This window comes from Vipera ursinii (genome assembly GCF_947247035.1).
Source record: "Vipera ursinii genome assembly, chromosome: 1".
In the NCBI taxonomy this organism is placed as follows: domain Eukaryota; kingdom Metazoa; phylum Chordata; class Lepidosauria; order Squamata; family Viperidae; genus Vipera; species Vipera ursinii.
This window is the reverse complement of record NC_139512.1, coordinates 32,348,482-32,371,311: the sequence shown is the minus strand read 5'-3', so window position 1 is coordinate 32,371,311 and position 22,830 is coordinate 32,348,482.

The following is a 22,830-nucleotide window of genomic DNA, read 5'->3' as shown; positions in this document are numbered from 1 at the left end:
CCATTAAACAATTTTTCAGAACAATTCTATGTTTTATTTTCTATATAAAATACTAAATAGATAGGAAAAAAATGCCACATGAATGTTCTCATATGGACTTTAATTTCATGTGGATACAAGTTCTTGTGTAGATTAAGGAGATAACAATTAAAGAAAAGCCATATATGGACTAACTGCAGCACTGAATTATAATTATTATTCTTTTGTGCCATCAAGTTATACAAAACAATGTGACTCAAGGTGACAATCACCTCTGTGCTCTATATGGAACTGCCCTTGAACACTATTTGGAAACTGCAACTGGTGTGTTAAATGTTCATTTGGAGACTGAGGTGAGAAATGTAAATATTTAAATTTGTGATGAATCTGACTGTTTTAATGTTATAAGGAATTTGCCACCCAGATATAATATTTTGGGTTATGCTGAATTGACATTGATTGTTATTGTTTGTGGTGCTGCGGACTTTCATAATAATACGTTTCATCTGAATAATTGTGATGTTATGTGTTAAATGTTTTGCTGTAAGCTGCCTTGAATCAGATGATTAAAACTGCATTAAAACAGTGATGGCTCAGTAACCACAAGATGCAGGGCTTGTCAGCTGGAAAGCAACAGCCCAGGTTCAAGACCTGAGCATCATGTGACAAAGTGAGCTCCCATCTTCTCATACTCCTGCCCACCTAGCAATTCGAAAGCATGCAAATGCAAGTAGATAAATAGGGACTACTTTGGTGGGGAGGAAACAACACTCTGTGATGTCATGCTGGCTATAAGACTGTGGAAACATCTTTGGACAGTGCTGGGACAATGGCCCTTGAAACGGAGATGAGCGCTGCCCCCTGTAATTGATTACGACTATGGAGTGAAATCCACAGGTGCTCTCTTTCCTTATATTCAGTGTACTCTGATTGCAACAAAATGTACATTTTATGTATTGCTCCTTTCCCTCCCACTAAACAAATTCTGACCCATGCTAGATGGATAGATCCAAAAATACAAGATATTAGTAACTGGGGTGAAACAGTGTTGGCCACTGTGAAGCAGCCTTTCCATATCAAAGCAAAGAATACATCCACACAATGAATAGCAACAAGTCATCTACAATTTACAGCTAACTCAATACTATACTCTCTCAGATGCCATAATTGATAGCCCTCACAGTAGAACCACTTGAAATATTGTGTTCTTTTTAAAAAAAATTCTTGAGAACGGATTTTGGATTTTCTCCATCAAAAGCAGAGGGCAGGATGATTGTAGAAGAAGTTTGCAGTTTATATGTGAAGTAAAATGCAGTGGTAGAATCCTGACATAAATCACCAATACTATTTCAAGATTCACCTGGAAAGTGTCATTTTTCAGTGCTCTTCCATAGAAAAGCAATTTTATGTAAAAACAACAACAAAAAAGAAGCCCTAGCTTACAATTTCAACTAGTCATGGCCTCGGAGATATACTATGGCTGCAATATTTGATTAGAATATCTGCATGTGGATAATGCCTAGATTGGAGACCACAGGAAACCTGATAATTTTATTAAAGAATTGGGAATTAAAGAAAGAAATATCCTGAACGAAGGCAATAGCAAATCATTTTTTATGAACTGTTGTCAAGAAAACAACATGGATGTGCTGCTTTGAATCAAGTTCAACTCAAGATAATTTGCATTTTACCTTATAAATGCCCTGGAAAAGAAGAGACGGGGCTATCATTTTGGATTGGAGAAATCCTAGTGGGTTTCTATAACTGCTACTACAGCCAAGTAGTTTAATGGTTTAAAGCAGTGTTTCTCAACCCTGACAACTTGCAGTTGTCTGAACTTCAACTCCTAGAGTTCCCTAGCCAGCCTGGGAGTTGAAATTTACACATCTTCAAAGCCTTAAATGTCCTTATGTTCGTGGTCCATCTCATTTACATATTTATAATGCAACAAATCTGTGCTGCTCGATCGCATTTTACTAGGGTTAAATCTTTTTTCATTTATGTCATGTAACTGGTAGAAATCTATGGGCAGATTTATCTTTCAATTTTCTTCCTCTTAAATTAATAATTTTCTAATCCTGGCTATTCCCCCTCCCAACAAGCATACACACACACTCTTTTTTTCCTGGCATGGCTCCATCTTGTGTAAAAATCAGAAAACATTTCTCTTCCTTCCATTTAGCAGGCTTATAACAAGAGAACTCATACAATTCACTACAAAATTAAGGATGATTTTTTAAATCCTCATTTTCAGTTTTCTGCGGAGCATCTAAAGAGGCTATAACACAAACATTTTTTTGTGTCTCATGCTGCACTTTTTTTTATGAAAAAGGTCACATTCCCCAACAGTTGTTCTTAAATCATCTCTTTTTTTGACAAGCCTTAAATATCTCTGGATAATGGACTTTTTCTTTTACCAAACAAAACACTTATTTGTTCAGGCTAGGGAAGGCATTAATTATTTACTCCAATTTCTACCTTGCTCCTAAAACTCTAGTTAAAATTCATGGCCCAGGCACTTATCAAATATTGATTTTTTTATTATTATTATTTATTTATTTTTTATGAAAGTTGATGCTTCTCCTTTAATATTATTATAATGAGAGACCAGAAAAAAATCAAATTGCCTGTGCTGAAACTCAATCATTTTCACATGCCATCTGCATTGATCTCTTTTCAAGGTTTTACCATAAATTATTCTATTCAATTAAGTAAACCCCACACATAATGACATTTTGCAAACTAAATAATTTATTGACTAGTTTGAGCAAGGAATGATTGGGCTCTAATGCTCCATCGTTTTCATAAGCATTAATAGCGACACGAAGCGTTTTTGCAGTGAAAGCATTTGTCAGGGTCTTTGTTTGGAAACGGGGAGGGAGGAATCCTCTTGAATAGAAAATAGACTCACTTCTAGCATTGTAGGCGAAGACTGTATTCAGGCAGAACAATAAGAAAGTGAACATCCAAGGCTGAGAAACCTTCTTTCCTTACCTCTTAAGGGGAACTGGAAGATTTCGCTTCTATTGTAATTTATCCACAGTTTAGAGCATCTGGTAAAAGCCACAGTGATGTCATGCATGTTATTTGCCTTATCTTGATTCAGTATCTCACCTTTGTTTTGAAGGCAGCTTACACAAGGCTCCTTTCTCCTGTCCTACCCACAATAACAATCCTGGGAGGTGGGCTGGGTTATGAGACATTGACCAACCTAAAGCAGGACCGGTTGTAGACATTTTGGCACCCCAGGTAAAGTCATATTTTGGCAATCCTCATGGTTTATCTCATTGTCTGATTTGTTAGAAATTTCAAAAAGTTGCCCTCTTGTTTCATTTTTTTCTTTGAGTTTTTTAAGCTTTATGCTCATGATTTTCAGCCAATTTTTGGCACTGTTCACACTTTGGATGATCTCTGTCATGGATCTTATGGGATTAGTGTCCGTCCTTCTCTTACTTGACATCTCTGCAACTTTTGATGCCATCAACCATGTTATCATTTTGGATTGACTTAAGGGACTGGTGGGGGACTTCACAGTTTTCTGCTGGTTCATCTCCTTTCTCAGATCAGAGGTGATTGGAAAGAGATACCTGGCCCTTGGTCTCTACTATGTGGGGTGTCACAGGGGTCATTGCTCTCTCCACTCCCTATCTAAGATCTACATGAGGCTGTTGGATGAGTCCATTTGTCACTAGGGTGTGAGAATCCTCAGTATCCTGAGGATATTTAATTATACATCTCTGCCTCTGGTGAATTAGGTAATGCTGTGGATGTTTTATCCTGGTGTCTGGACACTGTGAAGATCTGGATGGGGAACAATAGTCTTAAACTGAATGCTGGCAAGACTGAGTGGCTCTGGCTTTTGGGGCCTGCTGGTTCTAGGAATATGCTATCTTTGGTGCTGGTTGGGTTCAACTGCCCCAGAGAGGCCCCATGCACAATCATGGGATCCTCCTAGGTTCACAACTCCTACTCAAAGACCAGGTAGCAGTCATGGCTAGGAGGATCTTTGCACAACTTTGTATTGTGTGCTAATTGCTTCCATTCCTAGATTGAGGGACCATCCTCATGGTTATTCATGCACTGGTCACCTGCTATTGTAATGTGCTGTATACCGGGCTGTCCTTGAACAATATCCAGAAATTTCATTGGTGCAAAATGCAGCAATGTAGGCAGTTATCTGTGTTTCTAGTAGAATATATGTTATATCTTTGCTCTTCAAGCTCCATTGGTTGCCATGCTCACAGAACTGTCTACAGTTTGAGCTAACTTTTATTCTGGAGAGCTGTGTACACTTTTAGAGAAAACACTCAGAAAAGTATCAGATAGCTGCAGCTAAGAAAATAAATATAGAGAGTTCATTAAACAAGAAAAAAAAAATATGCCTGAGACCATCAATTTGCTTCAGCAGCTTCTCATTTACTTATTTTTTTTAAAAAACTGTGAAAATATAAAACATTATACATTAAATTAAATGCATTAAATTATATGAGAGCTGGGAAAAGGCCATGCTGAGGGATTAAACAAGACTGAACATCTATCTGAATGAGGCCTATGGCAGACTTTGCATAGCATATAAACACTACTTGAATGAGGGTCATGGCAGACTTGTGAAGAAATATGCTAACAGGGTAAGACTTGAAGTTCAGGAAACATCAAAGACTAAATCAGAGGTTTATTGTAGCAAGTTAATGCAAATGTCTGGTTTTTTGCTTGAACCTCAAAGCTGCCTCTGAAGAGAAAAAAGAACAAGGTTGATCCAGGTAAACTGCATGTAATCTAAAACTAATATACATTAAAAGGGACTGATATTTGTCTGTGCCTGGCTGCAAATGGCACTTGAAATACTGTACTTGTGGGTGTATAAAAGAAAGGCACCACTGATTTCATTGGGATGGAAATGGCTTGTTCTTCCAAAATAGAATCTAATGAGCAGATGGGATCAGCCAGCAGAATCTTCTAGTAGCCTTCATTCTTTTTCAACAATCTTCATTGCAACTACTACTTCACACACACACAAAAGTAGATGGTTCTGTGCAAAACCACATATGCTAGGGATATTTGCATTAAAATATTTATACACATACACACACATATACATATACGTATACGTGTGCATGTATACATACACACACACACACACTATATTGGGACGCGGTGGCTCAGTGAGTTAGGATGCTGAGCCTGTCGATCAGAAGGTCGGCAGTTTGGCAGGTCGAATCCTGAGTGCTGCATAACAGAGCGAGCGCCTGTTACTTGTCCCAGCTTCTGCTAACCTAGCAGTTCATAAAAATGCAAGTAGAAAAATAGGGACCACTACGGTGGGAAGGTAACAGCATTCCATGCACCTTTGGCATCTAGTTATGCCGGCCACATGACCACGGAGACGTCCTCGGACAAGCGCTGGCTCTTTGGCTTTGAAATGGAGATGAGCACCGGCCCCTAGAGTTGGAAATGACTAGCATGCATGTGCGAGGGAATCTTTACCTTTACCTTATAGACTATATTGGAGAAATCTAAGCTACCCAGAGATGCTGTGGAGTTAAATGGCCTTGAAACTGAACAATGAACAGACAAGTGATAAAATGTATAATGAGGGGAATTTGTTAAAGCATACTATGGAAAAATTTACTTGAGAATATATATATAATCTTAGGAAAAGGTCATTAGTACATCTCCCTGTAAGGAAACGAATGCCAGTTAGCTAAACAGTGGGTTAAAAACAACCCATGCAAAATGTACAGACTAAACATGTAGCTTAAACTTTTAGTTATTCTCTTTATTGTGTGTGATCCCTATACAACCCTAGCTTTGAGCATAACATCTGCATAATAAATATTAAGGACAATATTGCTTTCAAAATGCCCAGCTTGGAAAATCCTGTGAACTCCTTGAATAGTTTTCCAGAGCCTCCGTCTCTGAAATAGAAGCTCTTACTTTTTCCAGTCAACATTTGTTGGCTAGCCATATCAGTTTGTCAAGAGAAAATAAGCTAACTCTTTTTCTACTCAGTCTTTGTGACTTTAATAGCAACTTGAAATGCAAGAACAAGTAGCAGCTGATGGCTTAAGTTCCAGCATCTGTTAAAAGTCCAGCCACTGGGCCTATTCTCGGAGAGATACATCATTGGCAAGAAAGATGGAAGAAAGTACAGATTCATAGAAGATATGGGACCTTATTTCAGAGAGACAGCTCCTAGTGTTAGCAAACTAAATGTATTGGAAAAGGAGTAAGAGAAAAGGTTGGGGAAAATTTTGGGTATATGGTAAATAGAAGACAGTGTAATCGACATCCCCATAATATTCTTTGCATGAAGCAGATTATTGCCTAATAAAGCCTCATCTAGAAATATTGTTGGATAAGTTGAATGGGAATTAGACAGATGCTTAGAGATAAATACCTATCTACGGTTGTTAATCAACTACTCCTTTCTTGCTGTTGAGGGCTGCATTCTCAGGGTTAAACTGTTAGGGCTCATTAAGGGAATAAGTAAACAGTGTGATAAGCCAGAATAACAACAACAACAAAATGACAGCCCTTTTTTTTGGGGTGGTGGTGGTTACAGCCCTCTGTTTACTTTTTAACACATTGTTCTTCTGTATTCACTTACATAGCATCTCCCATATTTTATGTCATTCCTATGAGCTTTGCAGAAGTATCATGAGGGCCATTTAATGCCAGTCATTTAGAAATCCAGTTTGCTACAATAGGGATTTTATAATTTATTAAGAAAATTTATGTGGCTGCCCAACTCACTCAGGTAGCTTGCAGAAAGGAAGGATTTTCTTTTGAAGTGAAGGACTCTTTGCATTTCTCATCAGGACAAGTTATAGCTTCTCTGAGCTTTGATCTCAGCTTGATGGGTTCTCCATACCCATCGCTTTTTAAGAACTATAGTAACAAAATATTGAACTGAAAATCAGACTCCTTCCTACCCACTGTGTGCTGAACCTTGAGACAGCATAAGGTATGAGAACATTCAGCAAAGGTCAATTCATGCCCTAAATTTACCTTCCTGAACTGTGGATGAGGGAAGGCCCTTGTAAAAGGGCTGATTTATTTTAACCCTCTACTTTTCTCACACCTTGCTACTCTCTCCTGTAGGAGTCTCTCACACCATTTTAGAAATCTCCAAACAATGTTTTTGCTTAGATAATTGCCATCCTGTCTATATCAGTCAACAGGGCTGTTGTCAGGATTAATATTAATGAGGAATTTTAAAGATGGCAATAAAGATACTCCCAGGAAGTCTTTAAGCAAAGGTATTATCCTAGGGGGAATTACTTATGTTGCCCTCTGCTATTTTGTTCCATTTCCAACTCAGCAATATTTTGTGTGACACTGAAAAGGTAGCATCAAAACGATCTCTGTATTTCTTAAATGTGACACATTTTAAGGAATACAATGATGTATTAGTTCCCAAAATTTAAATGAATCTTTTCCTATACATTGATCCTTTTTTTTTGGTACAAAATATTGCCTACCCTAAAGACACTGAGATAGAGGTATACTGTTTTTCCTTGTGTAATCATCTTAGCAGTGGTCTGCAATCACTTTCTCTTCTCAAAATTCCATGAGATGTCCTGCCCTACATAATGTTTGGACCACAAAATTCAGGCAACCATGAAGGTTGAATTGTATGGAAAATAGTAGATGTAGAGTGGTAATTACATTATGTTAGGTTATGCTATGCTATTTGCTACACCACACTACACTATGCTATATTACATTACTTATTATCTCTGTGTATCTATTTGTATGGATACAGGTATGTACAAGAGCCAGTTTGATACAGTATTTGAAGGTACCATGTACCAGCCTATTAACTGGGAGACTGCAACTTCTACTCCCATAAAACCAGCTGGCTCAGTCACTTAGTCCTAGGAAGAAGGCAATGACAATCTACTTGTTGAAAATGTTGCTAAGAAAACTGCATGGACTTTCATCAAAAGAGAAGTTTATGAGGCAGTCTGTTCCACTGGCTGGCACTTTGTACAGTTTAGCCTGACATTTATCCAAAACCTATTTCCTTAAAGTTTTCATTCTCTAATTCCAGTCCTGCCTTCACTGTAGGGAATGACTCTGTCTTTCAAGTGACAACCCTTCAGCTATTTGTAGCTTGCTATTATATCTCCCCTCTGTCATCTATTTCATATTAAATAAATAAATTCCTAGTTTAATAATTTAAATTTGATAAAAAGAAATAACACATATATAAAATAAAATATTTATTTTATTTAATAAATAAATAAATTGATAAGTAAGTGTATTTAGTTTCTTGAAGTGTTTCTAATAAGGGCTTAATTTCTAGGCCCCTACAAAAAAACCACCCTCTGAATTTATCAGTGGAACAACTTGCTTCCCAGAGTTGTGGGTGCTCCATCACTGGAGGTTTTCAAGAAAAGATTGGGCAACCACTTGTCTGGGCAAGGAGTTGGACTAAAAGACCTCCAAGGTCTCTTCCAGCCCTATGATTCAATGAAAGTCAGTGTGGAAGTTGGCATAAAGTTGCAAGTTCTGGTCACATGATGTTATGCTTAATGACTGCAGTGGTTCACTTAATGACAGCAGCTGGAACTGATGTAAGTTGGCCTTGGTCTTATTTCACCTTACAACAATGTTGCTCAGGTGCTGGCCCCAACTGTGATCAGTAAGTGAGGACTATCTATACTCTTTGATTCCTCTGCCAAAGAATCCTGGAAGATAACAAATTTTTGGATGTAAGTTGAAAGGCACATTGACTTTTGTATCTTCAGATCCAGATTGACCAACATTGAGCTATCATCTCTGTTAGAACAAAGTAACAATGATGGCAAAGAAAATAAACCCAGAGGAGACTAGAAAGAAAGAAAAAGGCATCAATTGTCCTATCCAAAGGCCTGGATGAAGACCTACTGGGTAAGGCCCTTCAAAGTGTCAGTAAGGAGTGAGTTGTTCAAATTTCAGGGGAACTTCATCCCAGAGGCCAGGCACTGATTTTAAAAAAAGACATACTTCTCAGGTCCCAATTCATGGCATTATTTAATTGCTGGAACCTGGAATGGGCCTACCTTATCAGATCAAACTAGTTGAGCAGATACCAGGGTAACCAGGCCCTATGCCCTTTGCTATGTACGGCTTTAGAAGTAATGACCGGCATTTGGAATTGCACTTGAAAGCAAACTAGTGACCAGTGCCATTGTGAAGCAGAGGACTTACAAGAGCATACTGAGGCATATCCATTACTGCTGGCACTACAGCATTCCGGACCAGCTGAAGTTTCCAGGTAGCCATGAAGGGCAGCCCCATGTAGAGTGCATTGCAGCTATCAAGTTATGAGTTGACCAAGACATGAGTGATTGTCTGAAGGGGACCCAATCTAGAAAAGAGTGAAACTGGTACTTGGTACCATGTTATACTTTGCTTTGTGTACTGCACTGGATCCCAATGTGCTTCTAGGAGGAACTAAAAGTGCTGATTGACACCTATAAACTCCTCCATGTCATGGTGCTGGAATATTTGTGGGACCACCTCACCAGTTGTTTCTACCTGTCCCACTTCAATTAAAGAATGTTACATTACCATGAAGTGTGCTTTTCACACTTCACCTGGTCTCTAAAACAACATACCCCACAAGATCAGATGGGCCATGACCCTGGTGTCCTTTCAAAGCGTGGAAAACATAAATGTGCTTAAGGGTTAAATGGCCCATTGAGAGATCTGTTAATTGGTTTACCTTCAGTGACCATTGTTGGTTCTTTTAATTTTTTTCTACTTGTGTATGTGTTTGTGTCTCTTCATAAGATGGGCAGACATATAATTGAATTAATGAAAAAATGAATGCATGTTTGTGTGTATGTATATACAGTATGCATGCATGTATGTATGTATGTTGGATGACAAATTGGTGAGAAAAGTTCCAGGTATTTAATCTTCCATTGCACTCTAGGAAAGGGCTCAAATAAAACTTACACAAACACTTTAAACTTTAGTGATTCATTGTGATACATTTTGCTGACAGATATCCACAGGGCATTGTTGCCTAGAAAGATCATCAATAAAATGTGTCTATCCATGTTTATTGTGTTCTTGTTAACTGGGAATTTGCCTTGCTATATTGCTAATTAAAAACAGAAGGTGAGAGATGACTGAAAATAGGGCTTCTTCTAAATCTTGATGTTAATGGATACACAACCTTAGAGTTGTGTATCCATCTACTTATGGACATCTTTGATCAAAATTTTGTTTAAGAAATTGTTACTGGAAATCTAGAATTATTTGCAACCATTGTTTCTGGTTGTGTAGAAATCCTTGGGGAAATGTCAGTTGTAGAGCTGAACCTCTTTACAGATTTAATCTTCAAATCCCCTTTCAATTTATTACATTTTACCAAATAACTGTAGATTTCTGTTCTTTAAGAGACAGATAATTCCAAAGAACTGCTGGAGAAATACCAAAGATTTATAGGTCTGTATCACTGCTTCTGTATCACAAGCATCCATGAGGAATGTGTGTATGTATTTCATAAAATTGAAGATGGTGGTTGGGACTTTATGACAGAAGTCCTTGCCCTCATGCATGTTTAAAGGGCCAGAGAATCAAATCTGTAGTCATGACTTCTACTTGGTTTTTGTTGACCTTTCTGTGAATGTCACTAGCTTGTATAGTGAACAACCAGAACTTTAGGTTGGAATAACAGTAGAAAATGGTGCGGTTGAACATTGTTCCTTAGAAAAACAATGCAGTCTATTAGACTCTTGGCTTGTATTTGTAATCTGCTTGTAATTGTGGATTCTTTGCTTCTGAATCCTGCTTGTAATGACATTTACAGTTTAGCGTTCTTTAAATCAGATTTTTATAACAATGTTTTTCAAAATTATGGACCTAACTCCATCTCTCAATGAAGTCTTAGTCAGGTATTTGTCCCTCAACCCATTTGTTCCCTTCGTCACCTCTGCATTACTGATGTGCTTATAAGTATTGATAAAACATTGAAGTAAAGCAATCTGGAAGTCATTATATACATTACTGCAGTGTGTGGGGTTTTTTTTAATTTAAGTATTCTATCAATGCACACTGGGTCTCACACACATCAATAAAATGCCATTTCAAAAGTGCCATGAAACAATTATATAATCACATTGACTGCAATTTTTTTCCTCCTGCTTTTCCAAATGGGTTGTATAAATGCTTTTTACAGTTATACAAAGCATTTGCACTGCTTGGAGTATCACTTTGCCAGTAGTGTTTGTGGAAATATCTTATATGCAGGCATAACTGTGAGAAAAGGCCTCAAACAACTGCATCTAGTCATCAAGAGATGCTTCTTCCTTCCAAATATTATACGCAGCCTTCATCGGTAAAACTCCAGACAAAAAAGAGTCTTCTTGAAACATGACAAAACAAAACAAACAGATGTCCATATTCGAAATGCCCAAATATAAATAAACACAGGACAGCTATGGCTAATGATACATGATGATGGAATAAATTGAAATGAGCACAGGGTAAAACTCATTCAAATGTCTATATTATAAAGTGATGAAGGTGAAGCAATCACTCTTCTCTAGTAGCAGTTTCTATGGTGGTTCATCTAATTTTTACTTGGGGTGGGGAAGTGATCAAAAGCTAATTACCTTTTGGTCCATGACAAGAAAATGTCAATTGCTTTATCACTTATGACGAGCAATTTGCACATCTCCATGCTGCCTTGGATGGCATAATTGATACAATGATCTCTGCTTTTTCAGTTATAATAAATACTTTACTACCAAGACAGACTGAGAATGTACAACAGGGAACAAAGTTTCACTATCTCCTCCAGTTAGGTTTTTTTTTTAATATGAAGTCTCATAGCTTAGTTTATAGAGAAATACATGAGATAACTTTTGATAACTTTTTGGAATTCTCTGGATCAGGCATTGACATAGGGACCTTCTAGTTCTATTGGTAGTTTTTTAATTTTGCATTTTATATTTGATTTTCTTCTTTATTATTATGTTTTGGTTTGATGCTGCGTATCACCCGTAGCGCTTTGGGATTGGGGCAATTATAAATGCCATTAATAAGTAAGGAACTACGTAAGTAAGTAACTAAATAAATATATATCTTACCGAACTTGTGTGACTGGGATGGAGGTTGAAGGCTATAGTCCTTCTAAAAAGTACAATTTCACAGTGGGAAGTTCTGTTCAACACCACTTTTCTTGCCCTGTGGAGTTCTTCAGAGGTTGTTTTTGTCCACCATATTATTTAATATCTATATGAAAAATCTGGGAGAAGTTGTCCAGGGCAATTGCTTTGGTCACCAGCATTGTCATAACACTAATCTTTCTCATTATCAAAATTAAAGATTCACATTATTGATAATTAGTTCTGGCAACACAAGTAGCAAAGGTTAGCTAAGATATTGAAATGAAATTCAGGCAAGACACATTCATATCAGGAAACAAGCAATTCTATCTCTGCTGTATTTAATTACATTTGAAGACTCAGATATGTACTTCAGGTATATTGCTGGAATCCGTTTTCTAGGTTTTGGTTGTAGCTACCATCACATTGCATAGGACTATACAGTATCTATTTTTGCAGATGACAGATTTGGCCAAAGTACACTCATGTTTCAAATTTTCAATGGACTACTTTAATTAACAGAGGGATAGAATCAAGATCAAGTGAAGTACTAATACCACTTTACAATGCTTTGGTAAGGCCACACCTGGAATACTGCACCCAGTTTTGGTCACCACAATGTGAAAAAGATGTCAAGACTCTAGAAAGAGTGCAGAGAAGAGCAACAAAGATGATTAGGGGGCTGGAGGCTAAAACATATAGGGAACGGTTGCTGGAATTGGGTATGTGTAGTTTAATGAAGAGAAGGGTGAGGGGTGACATGATAGCAGTGTTCCAATATCTCAGGGGCTGCCACAAAGAAGAGGGAGTCAAGCTATTCTCCAAAGCACCTGAAAGCAGGACAAGAAGCAACAGATGGAAACTAGTCAAGGAGAGAAGCAACCTAGAACTAAGGAGAAACTTCCTGACAGTTAGAACAATTAACCAGTGGAACAACCTGCCTCCAGAAGTGGTGAATGCTCCAACACTGGAAGTTTTTAAAAAGAGACTGGACAGCCATTTGCCTGAAATGGTATAGGGTTTCCTGCCTGAGCAGGGGGTTGGACTAGTTGACCTCCAAGGTCCCTTCCAACTTATTATTATTAATTGCTATAACTATTACTCTGTGTAAGGCTGCCTTTGTAATTGATTAGGAATGTGTGGGAGAGCCTTCTAGTGGCGCTCCCAGGCTTCTTTTAAGGCAGGGGTGTCAAAGCTGCCACATCACATGACATGTTGCAAAGTATTGTGACTTTTTCCCCATTGCCAGAGCTGGGGTGGGCACGGTTTTGGCATGACGCATCTGGCCCACAGACTGGTAGTTTGACAACCTTGTTTTAAGGGCAATCAAATTAACTTCCCTAATCTGCAAAGAGAAAAAGTTCCAGCACTTGATTATTGGCACATTCTCTCTAGCATTGAAATTCTGTGAACCTTTAGATTAAATGCAGAACATGGGAAGAAGACCTCCCTCTCCCAGTTGATAGGGGAAAAAAATCACACAAGTACATAATTGGAAAGATTAGAGCAAGACAAGAAGTAATGGGTGGAAAATAATTAAAGAGAGAAGCAACCTAGAACTAGTGAGATATTTCCTGACAGTGAGAACAATTAGTTAGTGAAATGGCTTGCCTCCAGAAGTTGTGGGTGCTCCATCACTGGAAGTTTTCAAGAAGAGACTAGACTGCCATTTGTCTGGAATGGCATAGGGCAGGGGTAGGCAACCTCGGCTCTTTTATGACTCATGGACTTCAACTCATGGCTCAGGAACTTCTCATGGCTCAGGAATTCTGGGAGTTGAAGTCTATGAGTCATAAAAAAGCCGAGGTTGCCTACCCCTGGTATAGAGTCTCCAGCCTGAGGAGGGAGTTGGACTACAAGCCCTCCAAGGTCACTTGCAACCTTGTTATTCTATGTTCTAAGAGCCAACCAAACCTGTTGAAAGTAAGCACAGGTTTTGCTGCAGATTCCTATTTGAATCACTCTTACTAATTGAGAGTAGTGAATACAGTATAGCTTTCCCCATTAAACATCTTTGAGGACCCAGATTGTTGGGGGCAATTAAGCTGACTTTGTAATAATGCCGCTGGGGTATGTGTGAAAGCCCTAATAAGCAGGCATATACATAGAATGAAGGCTACTGCTAAGCTTGTAAGCCGCCCTGAGTCTTCAGAGAAGGGCGGGATATGATGATGGGGGGTGAGGTGTTACCCCCCATTGATAAGGCTCGCAACTTAGGCGTTCTCCTGGACTCATGGCTCAATTTTGAAGATCGTATACGAACCGTGACCAGGGGAGCTTTTGCTCAGGTTTGCCTGGTCCGCCAGTTGCGACCCTACCTGGACCGAGATGCCCTACGCACAGTCACTCATGCGCTCGTGACCTCCCGTTTAGACTATTGCAATGCTCTTTACATGGGGCTGCCCTTGAGGACCATTCGGAGATTACAACTGGTGCAGAATGCAGCCGCGCGAGTTGTGATGGGGGTTTCCCAATACTCCCATGTAACACCTCTACTCCGTGAGCTGCACTGGCTTCCAGTTGCCCTCCGGGTGAGATTCAAAGTGCTGGTGATGACCTATAAAGCCCTAAATGGCTTGGGTCCGGGATATTTGAGGGAACACCTGCTGCCAGCATCAGGTTCCCTTCGTCCAGTGTGCTCGCAGAGGGAGGGTCTTCTCAGGGTGCCGCTGGTAAAAGATTGCCGGCGGATAACACCCAGGGAGAGGGCCTTTTCTGTGGGTGCGCCTACCCTCTGGAACCAGCTGCCCGTGGAGCTCAGGACTGCCCCTGACCTACGCTCATTCCGCCGGGACCTGAAGACCTGGCTCTTTGAGCTCTCTGACCCAGGCTGAGAATTTTAACTGGGGTTTTATTTTCAGGGATAATTTAATCTTTTAATTCTCTTTTAATTTTGTACTTATATTGATATGATTTTAAAATGCCCTGTAAACCGCCCTGAGTCCTTCGGGAAAGGGCGGTATATAAATCTAATAAAATCTAAATATAAATGGAATTAAAATAAAATAAAAATAATAATAATAAATTCAGTTACACCAACATTGCCTTACCTAAATTCTATTTCCCGTCATTTTATTCCTCAGCCTGAGTTCAAAAGAGAGGTCTTCCAATAGTATCCCAGAAACAATATTTAGGCACATAAGAAAACTGAGATTTGCGGCTTTTCCCTCCTTACCTTTTTAAAATGTCACCATTCATTACTTCTTTGCAAGACAGAAGTGCTGATGCACCATAATACCTTGCTGTAAGAACAGAATATTTCTCACCAGCAAATGAATTCAGCAGGAAAAGGGGGAGCAGAGGCTCTGAAGGGTAGAACAAATTGAGTACATGGAAATAAACAGTGAATGCAACAAACAAAATCTTATCCGCATCTAAGAAATGGGTGGGGGCTGGCTTAGTAGTACAGTTGTCATCATGCCAAGCTGTGACTGACTCCATCTTGTGAAAAATGTGTTTTATGTTGGGATTTTGTATGGCTCCTACTTTAAGGAAGGCCGAGAGACTTGTCTCAACAAGGGGAATATTACTGAGCACCTTCTCAGATTTCTTGTGCACAGGATTTGTAGTTTTTAAAGAAGACAACATTTTCCTATGTCAGGTAGTTATGCAAAGAGTTCAGATTGTTTTATTCAGACAAGCAGAATGACAAAGTGGTCTCAGAGCCTGAATGTGTCTGGATTATAGGGAATCACTATGAGAATGTAACAAAAAAGAACAATTAAAATTTAAAGTGAATTGGTCTCTTTATAGGACATATATTATATTCATTAAATAAAAGCAAATCAAAATATCAAAAGGGTAAATATGCTTTTCCCAGCTTCATTCCACTATTCTAATAAACTACACATTTTATTTCAGAATCTACATTTTTACATGGATCCTAATGTTATTTCAGTATTCATGTTGACAATCTGAAATTGTCATTTTATTTTTACTGAGAATAAATAAATCTGATCTGTGCATTTGTTTGGGAAATATTAACCAAATTATCCTTCAAAAGGATAATGAAACAAAACTCTCCTACCTCTCCTGGCATTCTGGCTGGGGAATTCTGGGAACTGACATCAAAATTTCTTTCTAGAGACATCTAACTGTTTTGCAGGGAGAATTACAGGGATAAATAAGCCAAAGGTACTTTTTATATCCCATTTATAAACTTCATTAGTTGTTTATGAGTCTGTCCTTTTCAGAAACAAACCAACTTAAAGATGTTCTGAAATCCAGTTTAATAGCTAGGACAAAAGGTTAGCAGCAACATATTCAAACTTTCATTCAGCTATGAAACTAATTTCCTTTTTGACAATTATTATTTTTCTGTTATAAAGAAGCTAAAGTGCCCCTGTCATTTTGAAAGATTATCTTGTTTGTCTCAAATCCCACAAGTTCAAAGCCCAGGCCTCAGGACTGGCCATAGAGCAAAGAGACAAGTTACAGCTCAACCAACCAGCCCTCCTTTCATAGCTCCTTCCTGCACACTCAAGATAAATAGTAAAAGTCTTGAGCAGCCAAACCTGTGATTTACAATTAAGAAAGGAAAGTAAGATATTTTCATATTAAAATTTGAAAATATGAAATATCTACAGCTTACTTCTATGCCACTAGCAGATTGGTGGCAGAAGATGCAAAGTGGAAATAAAAATTCACATGTTTAAAAAGATAAAAGCACAGTCTTACTTTATGCAAAAACAAGTCTTATTTTGATTGATTGGTTTATTTCCTAGTAAGTATATTTGGAGCTACAATCTTAACAAAGCTAGCCCCAAACTATTTTATTTTATTATTTTATTTATTAAATTTGTTTGCCACCCATCTCACTGAATAACCTTCTCTAGTAAGATTGTGCACTTTATAGTCCACTTGTAGAATCAGAGAGCTCATATAAGAATTTTATACAAACCGGCATTTATTTGTAAACAAATCCCATCTATGTGATATTTTGAACTGCAATGTTTCAGACAATCATATCTCTCTGTAGCTTCCTATAATATGGATATATTTTTACCTACTACTACTTTGCGTGTAATCCTTTCCTCCTTCCCTGTCAGATTTGTTTCCAATTAATTTTGAAATGCTAACTAGCAGAATAGTAACTAGCTTGAATATTAACTGTGGGTGAAGTTGACATAAGATTCACAATGTTATCAACCTGCTAATAATATTGTCTTGTCTTAGAGATAATTGAGAAAGTTGGATTCATTAAAAAAAATAGAACCCAGCTTTGATAGTATACAACATGGACACAAAGAAATAAGAAGACACTATGTCTATAGGGGCATCAGCTCCATACAACAATGGCATATTTAACAACAAGGGTTGGATCCTATTTTTAATTTTATTCTGCATTATAGTTTCTTGATTCAGTTTGTGTTCAGAGACTGCAGAAACAATATCAGTTCTGATTAAGCTTACTTTCCCCCCTTGGAATTAGATACCCTCAAATTTACCCACTACTATATTGATTTCAGTTTTCTGTGATTCTTATCCAATAGGCCTCTTTTTCCTCTTCTTCCTCTGCTCTAAGTACATTAATAAATACTTTATGTTTCGTCATGAAAAATCTACGTCAGGACAGTGTGCTTGGATATATTCATAGTTTAGCTCTGAAATGAGGCCCCAATTGCTGAAGCAGGATAACGCAGTCTTACCCACAGAGAGCTAAAATTAAATTTGTAGAAAGTGCAGACATAATATATAACCCTAATTGGTAAGGCATGTGCCTGCAATTTCTTATTCACTTATCTGGAAGTAGGTATTACTCAGCTCAGACTTATGAGTAGACATCTGTAGGACTGAATTGTTAGAATATGATACTATGCATATCACTGAGTTTCAGGAAAGAAGATGTAATATTGCCAGTTTAATCTTGTTTCAGGAATATTTAATAGTGTTAAAGACTAAAAAATAAAGACTAAAAATATGTTGACTATTATTTTGTGTTTCTTAATTTTTCAGTAAAGAAACTAATTCTAAACACATTACATATTGAGGCATTTGCAAGACTCATGGTGAAAAAAATCTCTTCCCTTGTCATTTTAATAGTGATCTAATCAATTTCTCAGTACAGTTATAGTGTGGAATTCATATTTACTCAGACATGATTATATACTTAAGGAACTTCATCTTTCCATCCAGTTAAAGAAATACATGTGGGAACTTTCATTGTTATGCTTTTTTTTAATCCAAACATTCAAAAGCAAACAGAAAAATAAACCATAGCAATCTCATGCATCAGAAAACATAAAAATTATAGAAAGCAGATAAATTTATCCATGTCCTGATTTTATTTCATTTTGGTTATATGTGTAATTCATGCTACTATGTATTATAGAAAAAAATTAAAAGAAATATGAACAACTTTATGTTTTGCAAGATAATTCCTGAACAGTGTGGATACTGTATTCTTTCTGTAATGAATTTTCTATGAAAAAAAAAAGTGGCTAGTGAAAACCTTCTTAAACTATGCAAAACACTTGAGCCATGGATACAAGTCAGAGAAAGGACACACGACAGAATTTGCAAAGGAAGATAATGAAAAGAGGGTTCAAAAGAGAGCAAGGAAAACAATATGGGGGAGTTAATAAATCAGTATAACGTCTCTGAACTCCATCCTCAATGTCTAATTTTCATCATTCAGGTCACATCACTGGGCGTCTGAGATTTCATTAAACAGTTTCATTGCAGGTTTATTTATTCCAGCCCAATGAACCTTCTTGAACCCTTTGCAGTATAACTTTTCCCCCCACTCTGTTTCAGCAAATCATCAAGCACTGATCATGAACATTAAGTAAAAATGGCGCTCCACTCCACTAAGTTTATATCACAGAAATTGTAATCTTTCCAGACAATGTCAGATTGTAATTACATTGTTACATATTACTGGTATCTTCCTTGGTGGCCATGCCTAATTAGTCATTTCTTTAAATTAAAGGAAAGAAATCAGGTAAATCACTCAATCAACTTTGATCATGAACTTTACTGTAAAAATACTGTATATTTTTCTTAAGACTTAAAAATATGTGTTAAACAGATTGCACATATACCCTATTCAGAACCAAAGATGGATGGTCCTCAGAACCAGGAAGACCAAAAGCCAAAGGAATTTTTGTTTAGTTTGTTTTTTGTAATGGTATTCTAGCGAACTAAAATGGACAGGAATGGGTGAATTTAATTCAGATGACCATCAGGTATACTACTGCGGGCAAGAATCCCTCAGAGGAAATGGAGTAGCCCTCGTAGTCAATAAAAGAGTAGGAAAAGCAATACTGGGATACAATCCCCAAAATGACAGAATGACCTCAGTTCGAATCAAGGCAAACCATTCAATATCACAGTAGTTCAGGTCTATGCCCCAACCACCGGTGCTGAAGAGGATGAAATTGACTGGTTCTATGAAGCCCTACAGCACCTTATAGAACTAACACCAAAAAATGATGTCCTTATCATCATGGGGGATTGGAATGCTAAAGTAGGAAGCCAAAAGATAACCGGAATAACAGGCAAGTTTGGCCTTGGAGTACAAAATGAAGCAGGGCACAGGCTGATAGAATTTTCTCAAGAGAATACGATGGTGATAGCAAACACTCTTTTCCAACAACCCAAGAGACAGCTCTACACATGGACATCACCAGACGGTCAACACAGAAATCAGATTGACTATGTGCTCTGCAGCCAAAGATGGAGAAGCTCTACACAGTCAGTAAAAACAAGACCAGGAGTTGAATGTGGCTCAGACCATGAGCTTCGTGTTGCAAAGTTTAGGCTTAAACTGAAGAAAGTAGGGAAAAGCGCTAGGCTGCTCACGTATGAATTAAATCATATCCCTGTTGAATATACCGTAGAGGTGACAAATACATTTAAGGAATTAGATCTGATAGACAGAGTGCCTGAAGAACTATGGACAGAGGTTCACAACATTGTACAAGAGGTAGCAACTAAAACCATCCCAAAGAAAAAGAAATGCAAGAAAGCAAAATGGCTGTCTGAGGAAGCTTTGCAAATAGCTGAGGAAAGGAGGGAAGCGAAAGGCAAGGGAGAAAAAGAAAGATACGACCAATTGAATGCAGAATTCCAAAGAACAGCTAGAAGAGATAAGAATGTCTTCTTAAATGACCAGTGCAAAGAAATAGAAGAAAACAATAGAATAGGGAGGACTAGAGATCTCTTCCAGAAAATTGGAGAGATTAAGGGAATGTTTCATGAAAAAATGAGCATGATAAAGGACCAAAATGGCAGGGACCTAACAGAGGCAGAAAAGATTAAGAAGAGGTGGCAAAATTACACAGAAGAACTATACAAGAACGAGCTTAATGTCCCTGATAACCACGATGAGGTGGTCACTGACCTCGAGCCAGACATCCTAGAATGTGAAGTGAAATGGGCCTTAGGAAAGCAACAACAAAGCTATTGGAGGTGACAGTATTCCAGCTGAGCTATTCAAAATCTTAAAAGACGATGCAGTAAAAGTGCCACACTCAATTTGCCAGCAAATTTGGAAAACTCAACAGTGGCCACAGGATTGGAAAAGATCAGTTTACATTCCAATTCCAAAGAAAGGCAGTGCCAAAGAATGTTCTAACTATTGCACCATTGCATTTATTTCCCATGCTAGTAAAGTTATGCTTAAAATCCTACAAGCTAGACTCCAGCAGTATGTGGATCGAGAACTACCAGACGTACAGGCAGAATTTCGAAGAGGCAGAGGAACTAGAGATCAAATTGCCAACATACGCTGGATCATGGAGAAAGCTAGGGAGTTCCAGAAAAACATCTACTTCTGCTTCATTGACTATGCTAAAGCCTTTGATTGTGTGGATCACAACAAACTGTGGCAAGTTCTTAAAGAGATGGGAGTACCAGACCATCTTATTTGTCTCTTGAGAAACCTATATGCAGGTCAAGAAGCAACAGTGAGAACTGACACGGAACCACTGATTGGTTCAAAATTGGGAAAGGAGTCCGGCAAGGCTGTATACTGTCGCCCTGCCTGTTTAACTTATATGCAGAGCACATCATGTGAAAGGCAGGGCTAGATGAATCAAAAGTTGGAATTAAGATTGCCGGGAGAAATATCAACAACCTAAGATATGCAGATGATACCACTCTAATGGTAGAAAGTAAACAGGAGCTAAAGAGCCTCTTGTTGCGAGTGAAGAAGGAGAGTGCAAAAGTTGGGTTGAAACTTAACATTAAGAAAAGCAAGATCATGGCATCTGGCCTCTCAATTCCTGGCAAATAGATGGGGAAGAAATGGAGATAGTGACAGATTTTATTTTCCTGGGCTCCAAGATCACTGCAGACGGGGACTGCAGCCAAGAAATTAAAAGATGCTTGCTCCCGGGGAGGAAAGCCATGGCAAATCTAGACAGCACACTAAAAAGCAGAGACATCACCCTGCCAACAAAAGTGCGTATAGTCAAGGCTATGGTCTTCCCAGTTGCAATGTATGGCTGTGAAAGTTGGACCATAAGAAAGGCTGAGCACCAAAGAATTGAAGCCTTTGATTTCTGGTGCTGGAGAAGACTCCTGCGAGTTCCTTGGACTGCAAGGCAATCAAACCGGTCAGTCCTAGAGGAGATCAACCCTGACTGCTCTTTAGAAGGCCAGATCCTGAAGTTGAAACTCAAATACTTTTGCCACCTAATGAGAAGGAAGGACTCACTGGAGAAGAGCCTAATGCTAGGAAAGGTTGAGGGCAAGAGAAGAAGGGGATGACAGAGAATGAGGTGGCTGGATGGAGTCACTGAAGCTGTAGGCTTGAGCTTAAATGGATTCCAGAAGATGGTAGAGGACAGGAAGGCTTGGAGGAATGTTGTCCATGGGGTCACGATGGGTGGGACATGACTTCACAGCTAACAATGGTATTCTCTTTCACTGAACAGGAAAGGGTGCTGGTGGGTGGGGAAGAGGCTTTAATATATAAGAAATATTGGTTGTGTGTATTTACTAAGAGCCCATGGAAAGATAAATGAATTATGATTCAGTTTCAGATAGTATTTTCAGTTTTATTCTTGATTTGTTTATAATGTAGTTTTCCAACCCAGTTTAGCATGATGATAAATAACACTACTTACACCAATGATTAGATCCTTTAGTGTAAAATGTGCTTTACAATGGGCTGATCTGCCCTGAATTCTATTAAAAATACTTTATTTTATACCCTGGTCTGTATATGTATATTCTATTGGAATAATTCTCATTTTATAGAATGCCATAATCATATTTGAGACATGCCTGTGAGTTTAAGATAAAAGATGTCAAATTTACCTTTGAATTGGATGATAGCTAAATATTATTCAGTATTCTGTATTTTGTATCTTCCCTGATTTAGCTCTTTTCTACCTTCTGAGCTATAGCATTTGCCCACAGCCTGGAAAATGCAAGACTCTTAATAAAGGCAATTTAAATCCTTCAGGTTGTAGAGAGTACACAATGCAGAACAAGCAAGGAGGAGAAAGTTTGCCTTGGGAATGAAAAAACAAGTCTCATATTTAGGAATCTGAAGAACCTGGTTATTTATTTATTAAAAAGTCACATTAACTTGGAACATTTTACAATTAAAAGTTACAGAAGAAAAAGAAGAAATGATGAGCATCCCAAAGATAACATAAAACCAAACCAAACACCTTCTGCCCAGTTTAGCAGGTGCACAATCACCCCTGCTATCCAAAATATGAACATTGTTGTGTAGCCGGTTCTTTGTAGGCATTGAGCGAGATGTAAGGTTCAAAACAACAACATGCTT